This window comes from Halichoerus grypus, chromosome 12, assembly GCF_964656455.1.
Source record: "Halichoerus grypus chromosome 12, mHalGry1.hap1.1, whole genome shotgun sequence".
In the NCBI taxonomy this organism is placed as follows: domain Eukaryota; kingdom Metazoa; phylum Chordata; class Mammalia; order Carnivora; family Phocidae; genus Halichoerus; species Halichoerus grypus.
In genome coordinates, this window is record NC_135723.1 from 16,215,422 (window position 1) to 16,234,548 (window position 19,127).

Genomic DNA, 19,127 nt, shown 5'->3' on the forward strand with positions numbered 1-19,127 from the left:
TAAACAAAACTCGAAAAAGCAAATCCACTACAAAGGCATACTTGCTGCCAACATTTTTCCATATGACCTGCAAGTATCTATAGGGCAAAAGGGAACAGAGAGGATGACTACTGTTGGTCAATTTCATTTCAGTATTTAGGGTAATGAAGTTTAAATGTCACTTCATACTGAGAGGCTGAAGAATTCCAATTAGCACAAAAGCTAATGTTATATAAAAGAACAGTAGTTCACATGATTCAACCAATACATTGTAATACCAGTCTCCCATCCTCCTCCTCTCTCACCACCAGTGGGATGGAAAAATGTCTACATTCCTGCTAAGTTCCAAAGGTCAGGTTTGTATCTTCCAGAGAGCAGCCTTCTTTTTTAGAAAAAAACTGAATTACTATGAAGAAACATTCATTAATTTACCTGAAACTATTTAACACCTGGTTAAAACATGAAAATTAAATTGTCTGACCAATCAGCATAAATTACCATGCATTTACTTAACTGAAACTGCCCAGTATATGTTTAATGCATGTTCACACTTTATCTTGCCATTAATAATCTTAACAATATTAATCTAAAGATTCAAGGATCACACTCCTGTTCAATCTTTCCATGCTATTTTCACGAGATCCATTCATCCTTCCATCCATTCACCCTTTCACGTATTCAGAAAACATTCACTGAAGGCCTCTCATGTGCCAACCACTACACTAGATGCTGGGGACAGAGTGGTGAAGAGGACACAAAGTTTTTGCCTTCATGGAGCTTCACGCTCATTAGAGAAAGAGCAAATAAGTAAGTACATAAAATAATTACAGATTACAGTTAAGTGTTGTGCAGGAAATAAGACTCTAGGAGGCAAATAAGAGGCAGCCGATATTAAATTAGGTGGTAAGGGAAAGTGAAAGAGGATGTGACATTTAAACAGAAAAGAGAAGGAGCTAGCATGAGAAAAACATTTCAGATAGCTTGGGCAGAAAGCACAAAGACAAAACAGAGATTGGCACTTACGAGGAACCAACAAAAAGTATGAATGGAGCATAGTGAGCTGCAGGGAAGGCTAATTCATACGAATATTTACTCAGGGATATGATTTAACATGTGGTATAACTGAGCTGTTAGGATAATAAGGTGCACTGTCAAAGTATTTTACTATATTTGTAGCGTAAATTCCTCACCTACAGGTCTCCAAATAATTTTACATTCATGGACAATATTCCAATTTATACATAAATTGCCAAGTTTATAGGACTGGTACACATTTTGATACAATGACTAGATGTTTTCCTTCCTCAGTAATTCTCCTTTTCTCATATAATTTTTTTTTAAATATCACTTGCCCTCTTTCCAAACTTTCTCAAATACCTCCGATTTAATCAGAATAGTTCTCTTAGTTCCCCTCCTGAAGTCTCCCCTTAAATCAGAATTACGTCCATTTGGAGGGCGTAACTCCTGCCTGGGAGCTGGCAGATCTTGAGGGCTGCCAGCAACATTGCTGCCCGCCCCCCCGCCATTGTACAAGTGGGGCAGGAAATCAGATTTGGAAGGAGTGTTTCAGAAACCACTGCACAAATGAAAAAATACTGCTTTAACCTCTGCTCATATCTTCAGGGACTCTAAGGTAAGTGTTAGCTTGGGTATATGCCACCATCAATATTAGACCACAGGCATTCACATTCAGAAGCGAAATGTGATACAGTCCCTCTTCCTCAGAGTGACTGCTGGGAGGCTGTCTTTTGGGGGTGCTGTACAACTTCCCATCACCAACTGAGTGGGGATCAGATATTATAAAGGAAGAACATAAACTTTTTAAAGCATCAGGATTGTGACAGACAAAACTAGAGAATTTGTGGCAGGTGGTGCCACCTGCACCAGACTAACTGCAATGAAAATGACTTCCTCCCCAGAGGTGGTGGTGATGGAGGATGGAAGGACGGCAGGCACAGAACGGGGGACGGGTGTGAGCAGAGACATTCTAGTACACAAATATACTAGGGAGGGAGGAATTTCTGCCAGTGGGCACAGCTAACTTCCTTCATGTAGAGTAACTGTTGAACATGCTCCAGTAACCTCCATGCCTTCAAAAATGTAACAGCTTTACAAGTCCAACACCAAATGCCACTGTATCAGATTGCGCACAGGGTATGTGTATGACTGCTGATCCACTAGTAGACAGCATACCCCAGGGACCTTGTTCTAGCACGCATTCTAATGAGAACACATTACAACATATAAATTTTAATAACTTTATTTTTCTGTCTTTTTTGCTGTTGTTGCTTCACCTTCTCTTCTACTTTAAAAGTTTTACACTGATTTTTTTATACAATTTTATTTATTTGAGACAGAAAGAGAGAACATGAGCAGGGGAGGGGGCAGAGGGAGAGGAAGGGCAAGAAGCAGACTCCCCCTGAGCAGGGAGCCCGAAACGGGGCTTGATCCCAGGACCCTGGGATCATGACCTGAGCTGAAGGCAGACACTTAACCGACTGAGTCACACAGGCACCCCTTCACTAACTTTTAAATAAGCGAATTTTAAAATTAATTAACCAAGGATCTGGTAAATGAATACTAAAAGCTAAATTGTTATCTATTTTTCACAAATTTCTCATTCTTCAAGTCAAATGCAAAGAATGATAGCAATTACTGTCTATTTTTCCATTTACTTTGAAATCGTGCCTTAATTCAAAAGTTATTTCTATATGGGGCACGCCTGGGTGGCTCAGCCAGTTGAGTGTCTGACTTTGGCTCAGATCATGATCTCAGGTCCTGGATTAAGCCCAGCATCTGGCTCTGTGCTCAGTGGGGAGTCTACTTGTCCCTCTCCCTCTGCCCCTCCCCCCACTCATGTTTTTTCTCTCTCTCAAATAAATACAATCTTTATAAAGTTATTTCTATATATATTCCCCATGGCTAACAGTGATACTTTTATATACTTACTTTAATGCAATAAGAGATGCAATTATCTTCATAGTGTTTGCAACACCTATGCCTTGGTCCATGCTTACATCTGAAATAAGACAAAAATAATAAATGATGTGTATGTGTGTAGATGTGCTTAACACTCTCTAACCAAAAAAGCAGAAAACAATACCTACTTGTTTCTAAATGCATGCATCTTTTGGTTTCTTAGGACATAAAAAAGCAAAGATAACAGATTTTTTTTTCTTTTCAGTTCACCATTTGACACAGTGCATAAAATATGTGACTGCAGTCAAAATACTTAAATGCAGAACAGAAAAAACATTGGTAAATATTTGTGACTAAATATGAAAAATATGTAATATATTATCTCTATACTCTGCCAAATCTTTTGGAAGCTTTAAGTTGCTTACTGTAGAGTATAACGGTCATAAGTCACCCATGAAGTCAGTACTTGAGCAACAATCATAACGAGAAAGTGCTCAGGTTACAGGAATTTATACTTAATTATATTTGAGAGAAAACATCTGGAAAAGAAACATGATACGGTATTAGAATTCAAAATTCAGTTTTTAAAATAAATAGAGTAATAGATCATGTGGGAATTCAAAAGTAGGTTATTTGTGATTTAAATGCAAACCACTTGGTCCTCTGGTGTTTAGTAAATGTTTCTGCTGGGGGGGCTACTGTTCAAGACACATAGATTTTTAATTATTTGGTATGCTGACTCCAGGACTATATTGAGGCGTAAAAAAGTAAGTAAAATATCTAACAGGGGTCTGGCTCTCCCCCTTTCTCTATGAAGTGTTCATGTTCCAAAATGAGTAGTCTTTGTAATTCTTGCAGACTGCAGTTAATTAATTATCTCATGGTTGGAACACATTAAGTTTCTTGTTTGTAACAATAATGTGTAGAGTGATATTCTGGCTCCACACCTCTTTAATTCCATTTGCAAACTGATTAGCAAAACCCTTTCGGAAATCCAATTCTGCACCACAGCTGGCATATACGTGTAGCCCTTCACAGACAAGGGGGACGGCAGGGATTCCTGCTGCCCGTAGCCCTTATGTCATCAGGATGATGGGACATATCTGGCCATGTGAAGTTGAGGGATTAAAGCTGGGACCTAAGAGAGGTAAATCAGAGAGGGGTGGCCATGTGTAAACCATCACTCTTCATACTTCTAAGTGTCCTCTTCAAAGGCATTCCTCAGCCAGTGCTACTGGAACTACACAGAAATCGTTAAACTCTCTTTGCTAGTGAAGTTCAATTCTGGTATCAGCTATACTGTCATTTAATCTTCCCTCAGTCTGTTATTAAAACTTCTCAAAACCTGGACTCCCCATCTCCTGTCTTATCTGCTCTGCTTATGTATTACCCTGCATCTGCTTCCACAGCAGTGGACTCACGGAGGCAAGTCTGACAAGTTCTGCCATGACCTGATTAGTTCTGATACCCAAGGCATGATTCACCCACATAGTACATTCTCTGCATTCCCGTCTCCGCATTCCCCTCTGATTCATGGTGACATGATTTCCATGAATAGGGATTCCTTGTCTCTTTTCTTCACTCAGGTGATCAGTAACTATTTTGAACTTGCTTAAGAATTAAGAAGTTCATTACCAATCTCACTAGTGGCTATTTACCCAAAAATTACAAAACACTAATTCAAACGGACATATGCATCTCTATGTTTATTGCAACATTATTTACAATAGCCAAATTATGGAAGCAGCCCATTTCAATCAATGAATGGATAAAGAAGAGGTGGTATACACACACACACACACACACACACACACACACACACACACACAGTAATATTCAACCGTATTACTCATATGTGGAATTTAGGAAACAAATGAGCAAAGGGAAAAAAAAGAGAGAGAAACTAATCAAGAAACAGACTCTTAACTACAGAGAACAAACTGCTGATTATCAGAGGGGAGGTAGTTAGGGATATGGGTGAAACAGGTGATGGGGATTAAGGAGTGCACTTATCATGATAAAAAAAAAGGATATACATAAATTTTTTTAAAAAGTTTACTACCACAATTATTCCTGCCATCTGTTATTCCTTCCCTCCCTCTTACCTTCTGTATGTGCTGTATACTAAAATGAAGACAAAGTCTTTAAATACAGTAAAAATTTTGAGCACCTACTCTGTGCTCATGTACGTGAGGCAACTCACATGTTATTTCATTTAATGGACGCAACACTCCATAACAGAGATCATTAACCCAAGTTAACAAATGAGGACTTTAGGGTCCAGAGTGGTTAAATCACTTGCCCAAAGTCACAAAGCCAGCAGGGGTGAAATGAGAGTCTAAGGTCTGATGTATTGGCTTCAGCTTCCCATAACTGATCCCTAACTTTCTATATTGGCTATTCATTCAACACTCTCTAAAATATCACTACAAAGATTATTTTTATTAACTGATGTTCTAATTTTAAATCACTAAATTTTCTATTAATTATAGATGTATTTTAATATTATATAGAAGTATAATTCCTATACTTGAAATAGCCCAGTGATGGGTATTAAGGAGGGCACATATTGCGTGGAGCTCTGGATGTTATACGAAAACAATGGATCGTGGATCACTACATCAAAAACTAATGATGTATTGTATGGTGACTAACATAACAACAACAAAAAAAGGACAAAGTTAAAAAAAAAACCAAAAAAAACAAATACTATTTGTATGAAATTCAGACTTCTTTGTATAATATACAAATAAAGATGTTTTATTCCATTTCCAAAGCCCTGAAAATTTCTACTCTTACAAAAAACATTTATGTAAGGTTTGCTCCTTATTATTCCTCTATCTTCTTGAATGTGCCCCAGAACTTTTCTTTCTCCTTTCCACATTTGGAATATTTGATTAGCACATATTAACCTGTTTCCTAAAGTTCCCCATTCTAGCCTCCTACAACTGTGTCTAGTTTGACATAGAAAACTATTACAAGTTCATATAAATCTATTCTAAAGGCATATGTTGGTCTATAGTCCAGACAAAAATAATAAATAACACTGACTTGCCATTATGTGCCTTTTATAAAACTCTATGCACGTGTTTCTGGTAAAAAAAAAAAAAGATAGATATGATATATATGTATATCATTACTGAAAAGAAAATAAAACACCTTGGCAAAGTACAAATATCATATAAAACAGTAACACAGTGTGCTAAATATCAAGATAAAAAACTTACACTGAATCCACAAGTTTCCTGATTAGAGCAATTATATTCAATCTTCTTGGCTTTTCTTCATGTTTCTCTGTCTTTTGTTCCACTTTTGCATATGCTGCTTCTGGTGAATAAGAATGTGTGGGAATTTCTTCCTTCCCTACAATAAACCTAAAGAAAAGAGCACAATGTGAGGCATTTTCACCTTTAAAAAATAAAAGGAAAAAGACAATAAGGAAAAAAACCCATCCTGATTCTGTTAATATACAAATACATTTTGGAGAGTACCTTATCATTTGAAATAATGTTTTTCAAAATTTAAATAAAATCTTATCCTTTATAAGAAAATGCTGACAGCCATTTCTTTAATAATGCAATAAATTCTTCTATTAAGTTTTCTATTTTAGTTCCAGCATAGTTAACATACAGTGTTATATTAGTTTCAGGTGCATAATACACTGACTCAACATTATTCAGTGTTTATCAAGATAAGTGTAATCTCCTTCACCTATTTCACCCATCCCCCACCCACCTACCCTCTGGTAACCATCAGTGTGTTCTCTGTAGTTAAGAGTCTATTTCTTCGTTTGTCTCTCTCTCTCATTTTTTTTCCTTTGCTCATTTGTTTTGTTTCCTAAATTCCACATATGAGTAAAATAATACGGTATTTGTCCTTCTCTAGCTGGCTTATTTTGCTTAGCATTATACTCTTTAGCTCATCCATGTTGTTGCAAATGGCAAGATTTTATTCTTTTTTGTGGCTCAATATTCCATTGTGTGTATATGTGTATGTGTGTGTGTGTGTATAAAACCTCTTCTTTATCCTATTGATGGACACTTGGGCTGCTTCCATAATTTAGCTATTGTAAATAATGCTGCAATAACCAGAGGGTACACGTAGTGTCTCTGTGAATTAGTGTTTCTGTATTTTTTGGGTAAATACCCAGTACTGTGAGTACTAGGTTGTAGGGTAGTTCCATTTTCAACTTTCTGGGGAATCCCCATACTGTTTTCCAGCATGGCTGCATCAGTTTGCATTCCCACAAATAGTGCAAGAGGGTTCCTATTTCTCCACATCCTTGCCAACACCTGTTGTTTCCTGTGTTGTTGATTTTAGCCATTCTGCCAGGTGTGAGGTGATAGCTCATTGCAGTTTTGCTTTGCAGTTCCCTGATGATCACTGATGGTGAGTATCTTTTCATGTGTCCGTTGGACATCTGGATGTCTTCTTTGGAGAAATGTTCGTTCATCTTGTCTGCTCATTTTTAAATTGAATTAGTTGTTTTTCAGGCATCGAGTTATCGAAGTTCTTTATAATTCTGGATACTAACCCTTTATCAGATATGTCATTTGCAAATATCTTTTCCCATCCCATAGGCCGTCTTTTAGTTTTGTTGATTATTACCTTTGCTGTGCAGAAGCTTTTTATTTGATGTAGTCCCAATAGTTTTATTTTTGCTTTTGCTTCCCTTGCCTCAGGAGACATCTCTAGAAAAAAGTTGCTATGTCCGATATCAGAGAAGTTACTGCCTGTGCTCTCTTCTAGGATTTTTACGGTTTTATGTCTCACATTTAGGTCCTTAATCCATTTGGAATTTAGCTTTGTGTATGGTGTAAGCCAGTGGGCCAGTTTCATTCTTTTGCATGTTGCTGTCCACTTTTCTCAACACCATTTGTTGAAGAGGCTGTCTTTTTCCCACTGGATATTCTTTCCTGCTTTGTCGAAGATTAACTGACCATATAATTGTGAGTTTACCTCTGGTTTTCTATTCTGTTCCATTGATCTATGTGCCTATTTTTGTGCTGGTACCATGCTTGTTTTGATTACTAAAGCTTTGTAGTATAAGTTGAAGTCTGGAATTGTGACATCTCCAACTTTGCTTTTCTTTTTCAAAATTGCTCTGGCTATTCGGGGTCTTTGTGGTTCCATACAAATTTTAGGATTCTTTGTTCCAGTTCTGTGAAAAATGTTGGTATTTTGATAGGGATAACATTAAATCTGTAGATTGTATACATTTGTGTAGTATGGACACTTTTACAATATTTGTTCTTCCAATCCATGAGCACAGATTATCTTTCCACTTGTTTGTGTAGAAACAGCAACATCTTTTATCAATGTTTATAAATATTGTTTATAAATATATAAACTATATATAATATATATATATAAAATATAAACTATAAAACATTGATAAAAGATAATTTATATATTTTTACACAAGTCTTTCACCTCCTTGGTTAAGTTTATTCCTAGATATTTTATTACCTTTGGTGCAATTGTAAATGGAATTGCTTTCTTAATTTCTCTTTCTGTTGCTTATTAGTATATAAAAATACCATGAATTTCTATATGTTGATTTGGTATCATGCAATCTTACTGAATTCAATAGTTCTAATAGCTTTTTGGTGGAGTCTTTAAGGTTTTCCATATATAGTATCATGTCATCTGCACATAGAAAAAGTTTTACTTCTTCCTTCCTCTTTTCTGATCACTGTGGCTAGGACTTCCAGTACTACGTTAAATATGAGTGGTGAGAGTGGACATCCTTGTCTTGTTCCTGACCTTAGGGGAAATGCTCTCGGTTTTTCACCATTGAATATTATGTTAGCTGTGGGTTTTTCATTTATGGCTTTTATTATGTTGAGGTGTTCCCTCTAATCCCACTTTGCTGAGCGTTTTTATCATGAATGGATGTTTTATATTCTAAAATGCTTTTTCTGCATCCATTAAAATGATCATTTGGTTTTTATTCCTTCTTTTATTGATGTGATGAATCACATTGATTGACTTGTGAATACTGAACCACCCTTGCACCCCAGGAATAAATTCCACTTGATTCTGGTGAATGAATTTTTAATGTATTGTTGGGTTCAGTTTGCTAGTATTTTGTTGAAAATTTTTGCATCTATGTTCAGAAAGAGATATTGGCCTGTATTTCTCTTTTTTTGTAGTGTCTTTATCTAGCTTTGGTATCAGGGTAATGTTGGCTTCATAGAATAAATTAAGAAGTTTTCCTTTTCTATTTTTTGGAATAGTTTGAGAACAGGTGTTAACTCTTCTTTAAATGTTTGGTAAATCCCCTTGTGAAACCATCTGGTCCTGGACTTTTGTTTGCTGGGACATAGGTTAACATTCTCCTACAATCTTTTTGATTTCTGTGCTTCGGTTGTTACTTCTCCCCTTTCATTTCTAATTTTATTTACTTGAGTCCTCTCTCTCTTTTTATGAATCTGGCTAAAGGCTTATGATTTTGTTGATTTTTCAAGGAACTGGCTCCTGGTTTCACTGATTTGTTCTATTGTTTTTTTAGTTTCTACTTTATTTCTGCTCTAATCTTTATTATTTCCTACCTTCTACTGGCTTGTGGCTTTGTTTGTTGTTCTTTCTCTAGTTCCTTTAGATGTAAGGTTAGATTGGTTGTTTATTTAGGATTTTTCTTGCTTCTTTGAGGTAGGCCTATATTGCTATAAACTTCCCTCTTAGAACAGCTTTTGCTATATCCCAGATTTTGGACTATTGTGTTTGCATTTTCATTTCTCTCCATGTATTTTTTATTTCCTCTTTGATTTCTTGATTTACTCATTCATTGTTTAGTAGTATGTTATTTAACCTCCATGTATTTATGTGCTTTCCATGTTTTTTCTTGTGCTTGATTTCTAGTTTCATACCATTGTGGTCAGAAAAGATGTATTTTTTTTTTTTTTAAAGATTTTATTTATTTATTTGAGAGAGAGAGCACATGAGAGGGGGGAGGGTCAGAGGGAGAAGCAGACTCCCTGCTGAGCAGGGAGCCCGATGCGGGACTCGATCCTGGGACTCCAGGATCATGACCTGAGCCGAAGGCAGTCGCTTAACCAACTGAGCCACCCAGGCGCCCAAGATGTATTTTTATAACTTCAATTTTTCTGAATTTGTTGAGACTTGTTTTGTGGCCTAATATGTGATCTATTCTGGAGAATGCTCCATGTACATTTGAAAAGAATGTGTATTCTGCTGTCTTAGGATGGAATGTTCTGACTATATCTGTTAGATCCATCTGGGCCAATATGTCATTCAAAACCACTGTTTCTTTGTTGATTTTGTTTGAATGATCTGTCTATTGATGTAAGTGAAGTGTTGAAGTACCCTACTATTATTGTATTACTATTGATCATTTTCTTTATGTTTGTTATTAACTGCTTTATGTATTTATTTGGGTGCTCCCAAGTTGGATTCATAAATATTTACAATTTTTATATCTTCTTGTTGGATTGTATTGTTTATGATCATACAGTGTCCTTTGTCCCTTTTTACAGTCCTTGTATGAAAGTCTATTTTGTCGATATAACTTGCTACTCAGGCTACCTTTTCACTTCCATTTGCATGATAGATGTTTCTCTATCCCTTCACTTTCAGTCTGCATATGTCCTTAGGTCTGAAATGAGTCTCTGGCAGGCAGCATGTAGATGGGTCTTGCTTTTTTATCCATTCTGTCATCATGTGCCATGATTGGAGCATTTAGTCCATGTACATTCAAAGTAATTATTGATATGTATGTATTTATTGCCATTTTGTTACTTGACTTATGGTTATTTTGATAGTTCCTCTCTGTTCCTTTCTTCTCTTGCTCTCTTCTTTCATGATTTGTTGGCTTTCTTTAGCAAAATATTTGGATTCCTTATTGTTTTTTTAAATTTATTACTGTTTTTTAAAAATTTTTTTTATTGTTATGTTAATCCCCATACATTACATCATTAGTTTTAGATATAGTGTTCCATGATTCATTGTTTGTGCATAACACCCAGTGCTCCATGCAGAACGTGCCCTCCTCAATACCCATCACCAGGCTAACCCATCCTCCCACCCCCCTCCCCTCTAGAACCCTCAGTTTGTTTTTCAGAGTCCATCGTCTCTCAGGGTTCTTCTCCCCCTCCGATTTCTCCCCCTTCATTCTTCCCCTCCTGCTACATTTTTCTTCTTTTTTTCTTTCTTAACATATATTGCATTATTTGTTTCAGAGGTACAGATCTGAGATTCAACAGTCTTGCACAATTCACAGCGCTTACCAGAACACATACCCTCCCCAGTGTCCATCACCCAGTCATCCCCATCCCTCCCACCCCACCCCCCACGCCAGCAACCCTCAGTTTGTTTCCTGAGATTAAGAATTCCTCATATCAGTGAGGTCATATGATACATGTCTTTCTCTCTTTGACTTATTTCGCTCAGCATAATACCCTCCAGTTCCATCCACGTCGTTGCAAATGGCAAGATCTCATTCAATTTATTACTGTTTTTGACTTGTAGTTACCGTTAGGTTTATATATAACATCTTCCGCATATAGCACTCTATGTTCAGCTAATGGTTGCTTAATTTTACTCCTCTCCTCTCCACATTTCAGATATTTGGTATCATATTTTACATCTTTTTATTTTGTGCTTCTCTTGACTGATTTTTATAGATATAGTTATTTTTTTGTTGTTTTTGTACTTCCTGTTTTTTCTTACTCTTACTTATGATTTTTGTTTTCCTCTTACAAAGCCCCCCTTAGCATTTCTTGTAGGACTGGTTTAGTGGTCATGAATTCTTTTAACTTTTGTTTGTCTGGGAAATTCCTTCTAATCTGAATGACGGCCTTGCTGGATAGAATATTCTTGGCTTCCAATTTTTCCCTTTGAGCACTTTCAATATATCATACCAGTCCCTTCTGGTCTGCAACGTTTCTGCTGAAAAATCAGCTGATAGCCTTATGGGGTTTCCTGTATATGTAACCATCTTTTTTTTTTTTTTTACAATCTTTAAAATTCTTTCCTGGCGCACCTGGGTGGCTCGGTCGTTAAGTGTCAGCCTTTGGCTCAGGTCATGATCCCAGGATCCTGGGATTGAGCCCTGCATCGGGCTCCCTGCCTGGCGGGAAGCCTTCTTCTCCCTCTCCTACTCCCCCTGCTTGTGTTCCTGCTCTCGCTATCTCTCTCTGTGTGTCAAATAAATAAAATCTTTAAATAAAATAAAATAAAATTCTTCGTTTATCACTATTTTTTACCATTTTAATTACTATGTGTCTTGGTGTGTACCTCCTTAGGTTGAATCCTAACAGGGGGATTTCTGTGCCTCTGAATCAGGATCTCTGTTTCCCTCCCATGATGTGGGAAGTTTTCAGCTATTACTTCTTCAAATACATTTTCTGTCCCCCTTTCTCTCTTATGCTTGAGGGAGTCACTGAATTTTCTAAGTCTATTCTCATTATGTAGTATTTATTTGTCTCTCACCTGTTCAGCTTGATTGCTTTCCATTACTCTATCCTCCAGGTCACTTACAGGCTCCTCTGCTTCCTGTAGCCTACTGTTTATTTATTCCATCTATTGTATTTTTAATTTCATTTATCGAGTTCTTCACCTCTGATACGTTATTTTTTATCTCTCTCTCTTTTTTAAAGAGTTTATTTATTTATTTGTTTGACAGAGAGAGACACAGCAAGAGAGGGAACACAAGCAGGGGGAGTGGGAGAGGGAGAAGCAGGCTTCCTGCCAAGCAGGGAGCCCGATGCAGGGCTCGATCCCAGGACCCTGGGATCATGACCTGAGCTGAAGGCAGGCACTTAATGACTGAGCCATCCAGGCACCCATTTTTTATCTCTTTGTCAAGAGTTTCACTGATGTCCTCCACCCTTTTCTGAAGTCCACTATCTTTATGAGCATTACTTTAAATTCTTTATCAAACATCTTACTTTTTTCTGTTTCACTTAATCTCCTGCTGTGATTTTGTCCTGTTTTTTCATTTGGGACATATTCCTCTGTTTCCTCATTTTGTCTATCTGTGTCAGTTTCTCTTTGTTAGGAAAGTCAGCTACACCTTCTGCTCTTGAAAGTAATGGCTTCATGAAGAAGAGGTCCTGTACTGCTCTGCAGTATAGTGTCCCCTGTTCACCAGAACCTGGCACTTCAGGGGAATCTCCTGTTTGTGTTGCTTGTGTTGTGTCTGAGTCGCTTTTTCTTTCAGTCCAGACATCTTCATTGACTCTGTATCTGTTGTGGGCTTTGCTTGCTTTCTGTGGTGTTAGTGAGACACAGGCTGCGAGCTCTGAGAAGACATCAGGTGAGCTAAGGGCTGAGGTCAGCATGCTTGGAGTGTGCCAGTCCTCAGGAGAACACATGGGCAAGGCACACTGCTAGCAGGTTAGGTAGCAAGTGTCTGCGCAGTGCTGCCCACAGGTGGCCCTGTGTTTATGCTGGGCAGCAGGGGAGGAAAATGGTGCCTGCCACCTCCTTTGTTCCCAGAGAAGTCCCCTAACACACTCAAAATCAGTATAAACATATCTTCCTCTTGTTTGTCCCAGGCACTATGCAAACTGTCATTTCTATGTTGCCTCTCTATGGGCTGCTGTATCTTTAAAGGCAGGATCCAGCTATCACTCACTCTCCCATCTTGCCCGGTGCTGAGTCAGCTGACTTTTTAAGCTCCAGACTCCAAATCCTGTGATTTATACAAACTCATGGAATTCAGCCCCTCTGGTTTTCAATGCCAGATGTTATGGTTTGGGATCCCTAGTGTGAGAGACTGTTTTCTTTCCCCTCTCTACACCTGTAGCTTCCTCCCTCCTGTGGGCAGCTCCCAACCACTGTTTCTACCCTTGGTAACCTCTCAGATGCAGCTTTTTTTTCTTTAAAGAGTTCATTTATTTATTTGAGAGAGAAAAAGAGAGAGGGAAAGCACAGAGGGAGAATGAGAGGGAGAAGCAAACTCCCCACTGAGCAGAGAGCCCGACATGGCACTTGATCCCAGGACCCTGAGATCATGACCTGAGCTGAAGGCAGACACTTAACTGACTGAGCCACCCAGGCACCCCCTCAGATGCAGCTTCTTTACATTTAGTTGTGGAGTTTGTTCTGCCCATCTTTGGATTGCCCTCTAGCGTATTTACATCGATGTGAGTGATATCTAGTTGTCAACATGGGATGGGGTGAACTTAGGGTCCTGCTACTCCACCATCTTCCCAAGCTTCCCAACAATGCACGTATTTTAAAATCAAATTAACCAAGTAAAATACAGCATAACACTTTTATGATGCACCCTTTTAACTTAAGTTACCACTTTTTAAAGATATTACACACCTTGAAGTTTTTTCAAACAAAAAAGCAGGTGAAATATTTACTTGGGTCTACTAGTTGATCAAAAAATTCTATTTTTTTGTCTAAATTCTACTAATAGTTACAATTGAATGAGGTTCTCATTTTTCAGTATAAAGTTATATCTCATGTCACTTTGAGTCATAAAATAGCTGCAATGCAATATTAGGTCATATAAAGATATTCAGGGAAATGGAGGAAACTAAAGACTGAGAATCATAAAATGGTCAAGATTCCATGCATTCTCACATAATTTCATTAGAAAACCTTAAGCTCAATATTATTCTAATCTAGTTATTTCTCTTCTGAAAAACCTAATATCTGGGAGAAGACACTATTCTTATCTCATCAAAACTGGAGTATTTTTTTCCCAGACAATGCGAAAGAAAAGAAAGAAAAGAAAAGAAAAGAAAAGGAAAGGAAAAAAGAGTTGCTACCATTAGATATCATTCAATCAGTATCCTTTACTAGTTTTCCATTTTTGCTGTTTGTACCTTCACTATGAGTCATTGCTCTTATAAAGAATAACTAAGCTTTCTTAAGAGAACTCTACCTGCTGAACTTTCAGAAAATACCATAAAATGCAGACAAAAACAAGGGATCAGTAATACTACACTAAGGTTCTGGAACATGGGACCTATGACAAATAGAATAAGAAAATGTAAACACTCAGAAAAGAGAGGTGAAACAAGCTATTACTATCAACAAGTGTATCCCATCTCATTCGGACAAACTTGGTAAAATATCTAGCTTATTAAATCATAAAGGGCATGTAATGAGATTGTCACAAGGTGGCAGCTGTGCAGTCTCAGTAGCTGTTATTCCAAAAGAATTTGGTTCTTAATCATGGGTGTGCATGGAGAGTTCAAGGTCTGTACTACTGTTCTTTATAAACAAGACAAAAACTATGTTAGAACAGATAAAATCATCTCTCTCACACTGTTCATTACACTGTTTCTCTTTTGGCCAGGACTGACCATCTCAGATTAGAGGTCACTTCCTTGGAGAAACTGTCCCCGCCCAAGCTGCAGTGAGTTAGCAATCCTTCCCTTGTGCTATCAAAGCCCAATGAGTCCCCAATAGCAGAAGCACCTTATTAGTAGTTTGCATCCCCCATTAAACTGTGGGTCTGTGAGACTCTATACATCTTTTGCTATTACACCCCAGGGACTGGCACATAGTAAAAATTTAATTAATACATACTGAATGATCAAATATAGTAATAATGAGCATTTTCTGAACATTTACTATATGACAGGACAGTACAGAGGATTAAATCATTTAATCCTCATAGCAACACTACGAAGTAAGTAGGTGCCATCATTTCCGTGAGAGTTAGCATGAAAAAGCATTTGACCACATCCAAAAACAATTACTTGGACCCAAAAAACTGTCTGACTCTAAAGCCTGGGCTCTTAATCACTAAGCTGCCTATACACTTCTAAGTATTAAACTATGTTGATGCAGGTTTGGTATACCATAAGGCTCCTGAACTGGTTCCCAGCCTTTGACTCTATCCTTGACTCTATCTGTTCTCATAACTTCTACTAACTTAGCAAGAATTAATAACCATTTTTTTCCAGAATATTTTCCTATAATACAGAGTAAATTCTAAGTGCAAATAGTTATCCAGCCCCTTATTTTGAGTGGATTTGACGAAGAGACACAAAAATATCGGATACATTTTGAGTTTCTGTAAGGATTCTGGGAGCCTATGGAGAGACACGGGAAAAGGCAAAGTTTTCTCTTTAGGAAAACCAACTTTTGGTTTTGTTATAAACTTTTGACATAACATAGAATCTTCACATTCAATGCAACAACAACAAAAAGTTATTTTCTGAAATGTTTCATGATCTTTCAATGAAAAATATAATATGAAAAAATTACCGCTGTGTATTATGACTTAGTTACTGTTACCACAGAGTTTCCACAACCAAAGATACTCTTATTCACACAGGGGACTCAATTTGTCCCCTCCCAAACTAGCTTCCTTGCACACCATCTGATTTTCTGTTAATAGCACCTTTTTTCATGTACTTAGGTTTTCAAAACTTGGCTCGTAGCAAGGATTGGAGGGAAAGAGGAAGAAGGAAAATATCAATCAGTAGGTCTTCATTTCCTTCGACACCAGTCTCAACTTTGCCTCTTTCTCTTTAATCCTCCACTGTCGCCAAATCCCAGTCCTTATCACTTCATCTTTCTTCCTTCTGATTCTCTCTTTCACAATGTCTGTCCCAAATACTGTGGCCAGACTAATCTTTCTGAAACAATGTCAACTACCCTGCTCAAAACCCTTTAGTGGCTCTCTACTGCCCATCTTATCAAATTCAAATTTGTCTTCTTTTTTTTCTGTTTAGGTCTTCCAAAATCTGGCCCTGCTCTGACCATCATTTAAAAAATCAAAAAACCCCACAAAACCTTATGATCCCTAAAATAAGCTTTTCATACCAATTAAGTTGATTTTCCCACTCTTACCTCATATTTCATGTTTATAATGTTCATACTTTTGCTAACATTATTCACTTCTACCCAGAAGGTTCCTCCTCTTCCCTTCTAGTTCTCTAAAGCTATCCTTCAAGTGCAGTTTAAGGCTTATCCCCATAAGAATAATAATAACAGTAATAGCCAACGTTTCTTGAGCACTATGTGCCATGCACAGTTCTAAACACTTTTCATGCATTAACTCATTTGATCCTCAAAATAACCTAAAAAAGACAGTCATATGAAATCTTCTAGCATACCGAAGGCTACCCTAATTTTTCCCTCCTATATTTATAATAAATACTCCACACCTAATCTTCACTAAGCATCTACTATATGTACTTAGGAGAATAAAAGAGGCAACATTTATAATACAAACTGGAAGAGCATTAGGTTTCAAGTAAGTATATGCAGTCACTGTGTGACATTAAATTAGTTAAGTATTCTAAGCCTCACGTCACATGGGCATAAAAATACCCATCTCACAGAACTGCTGTGAAAATTTTCTAATCTATGTGAAAATGCTTGGTGAACTGTAAAATACAATGGAAGTGCTGCCAACCAACTTTTCTACACTATCTACTACTATCGGCCAATAACTATGGCAAGAGATGGCATACAGGGTGAAAAGCAGATTCTAGTGACTCTAGTGAAGCTTATGATTCAAAATGTGTCTGACATGAGCCCTGTCCTAATGAAGCCCATAATGTGGTACCACACAATTCAATATTTAATTTTGCAGTAATTATTCACATGTAGCTTTGTTTTTCCAATGCTCCTTGAAGAGAGAGTTCTTCTAATTCTTTCCTAACACCCAGTGATATGAGGCACACAATAGGTCCCAAAAGCAGTTGTTGATTTTTTTTTTTTTCAAAGATTTCACTTATTCATTTGACAGAGAGAGACACAGTGAGAGAGGGAACACAAGCAGGGGGAGTGGGAGAGGGAGAAGCAGGCTTCCCGCTGAGCAGGGAGCCCGATGTGGGGCTTGATCCCAGAACCCTGGGATCACGACCTGAGCCGAAGGCAGACGCTTAACGACTGAGCCACCCAGGCACCTCCAAAAACAGTTGTTGATTGACTGATTTTTAGGGGGAAAGAAATCCAATAAATTAGACTCTTTTAATAAAATATCGTAAAAGTGACTGTGACTCCTGCAATTATTTTGGGCTAGAAAACTGAGTCGATAAACATCTATTGTAATTATGCACAATAATATTACTTTTTGAAAAAGTTAACTTGCAAATTCTCTCTTAACATAAGGTAAATAAACTACTTACCTAAGAGCAGAGAATGTAAATCCTTTCAAACCATCTTTGCACCTAAAACAATAAAAATTATGATAAAGTAACAATTTTTGAGATATAAAGTAGTATATTAAGTAGCTATTAAAATTTATTCTGAAACAGATGACTTATTTTTAAAATTTTTTTATTTTTTCAAAGATTTTATTTATTTATTTGACAGAGAGAGAGAGACAGCGAGAGAGGGAACACAAGCAGGGGGAGAGGGAGAGGGAGAAGCAGGCTTCCCGCCGAGCAGGGAGCCCGATGTGGGGCTCAATCCCAGGACCCTGGGATCGACCTGAGCCGAAGGCAGATGCTTAACGACTGAGCCACCCAGGCGCCCCTGAAACAGATTACTTTTAAAAGGTGAAACTTTTAGGACAGTGATCTGAGCAGTACAAATGCAACAAACAAGCAAGCCATCTTACACAGGATGATTAAAATTTCCTATGTCAAATTAACATAATTTAAGGCTCAACTCTCCTATTTGCAGGTGGAAGAGAGTTTTAAGTATATCTTCTAAGGGCTCCATGTGGACTTAAAATGAAGGCTCAGAGTGGAATATTCATTTTACCCAATCCCTGGGGGAGCAAATTGTTGAGAAGAAAAGGCCACATACACCTGCTGGGTATTATGAATAGATCAATTCAAGGTCCTGACTTCTCCCTACTTATTAATTCAGTGAATGCAGAGCAATGTAGAGCTGGCAGGCACAAAAAGGCTTCAAGTTTAGTTCAACAGTTTTAACTTTTGAGTAAGCCCAATCAGAATGGATAACATAGCAACAGGAACAGAGTGGGGGTAAGGGGAGGGCACAGAGGCAGGAGTTCAAATAATATTTATTGAGTATTTACTATTGCTGGGCATTGTTTTGGGCACTTTATATGTGTTGTCTCATTTAATTATATCACACCTCTATGAATAAGTATTTCTCTATTCTATAGCTGGGCAGAGGCCCCCTCCCCCAAAACGGGCAACTTCCAAGAGGTCACAAAATAAATAATAGTCGGAATTCAGGAAAAAAAAGTTCCTCTGACTTAAAAACTGTGGTTTTCTCTTATACCTCCTTCTGAAATAGTGTATTCCTTTTAACTGGGGGAAGGTTCAAACTGCATGACAATTAAAAAAAGATTCTCAGATCTGCAAAAAATA

The 19,127-nt window shown here is 37.5% G+C and overlaps 1 long non-coding RNA gene across 1 annotated transcript; it reads right to left on the minus strand.

The window, feature by feature from the left end:
• Positions 1 to 2,927: 2,927 nt before the first annotated feature.
• On the minus strand, positions 2,928 to 18,028 carry LOC144379653 (uncharacterized). The gene is made up of 3 exons (XR_013442981.1): positions 17,970 to 18,028; positions 6,126 to 6,272; positions 2,928 to 2,998 (listed from the first exon to the last, which is right to left on the minus strand). It is a non-coding gene; the product is annotated as an uncharacterized LOC144379653 (long non-coding RNA).
• Between the last annotated feature and the right edge of the window lie 1,099 nt (positions 18,029 to 19,127).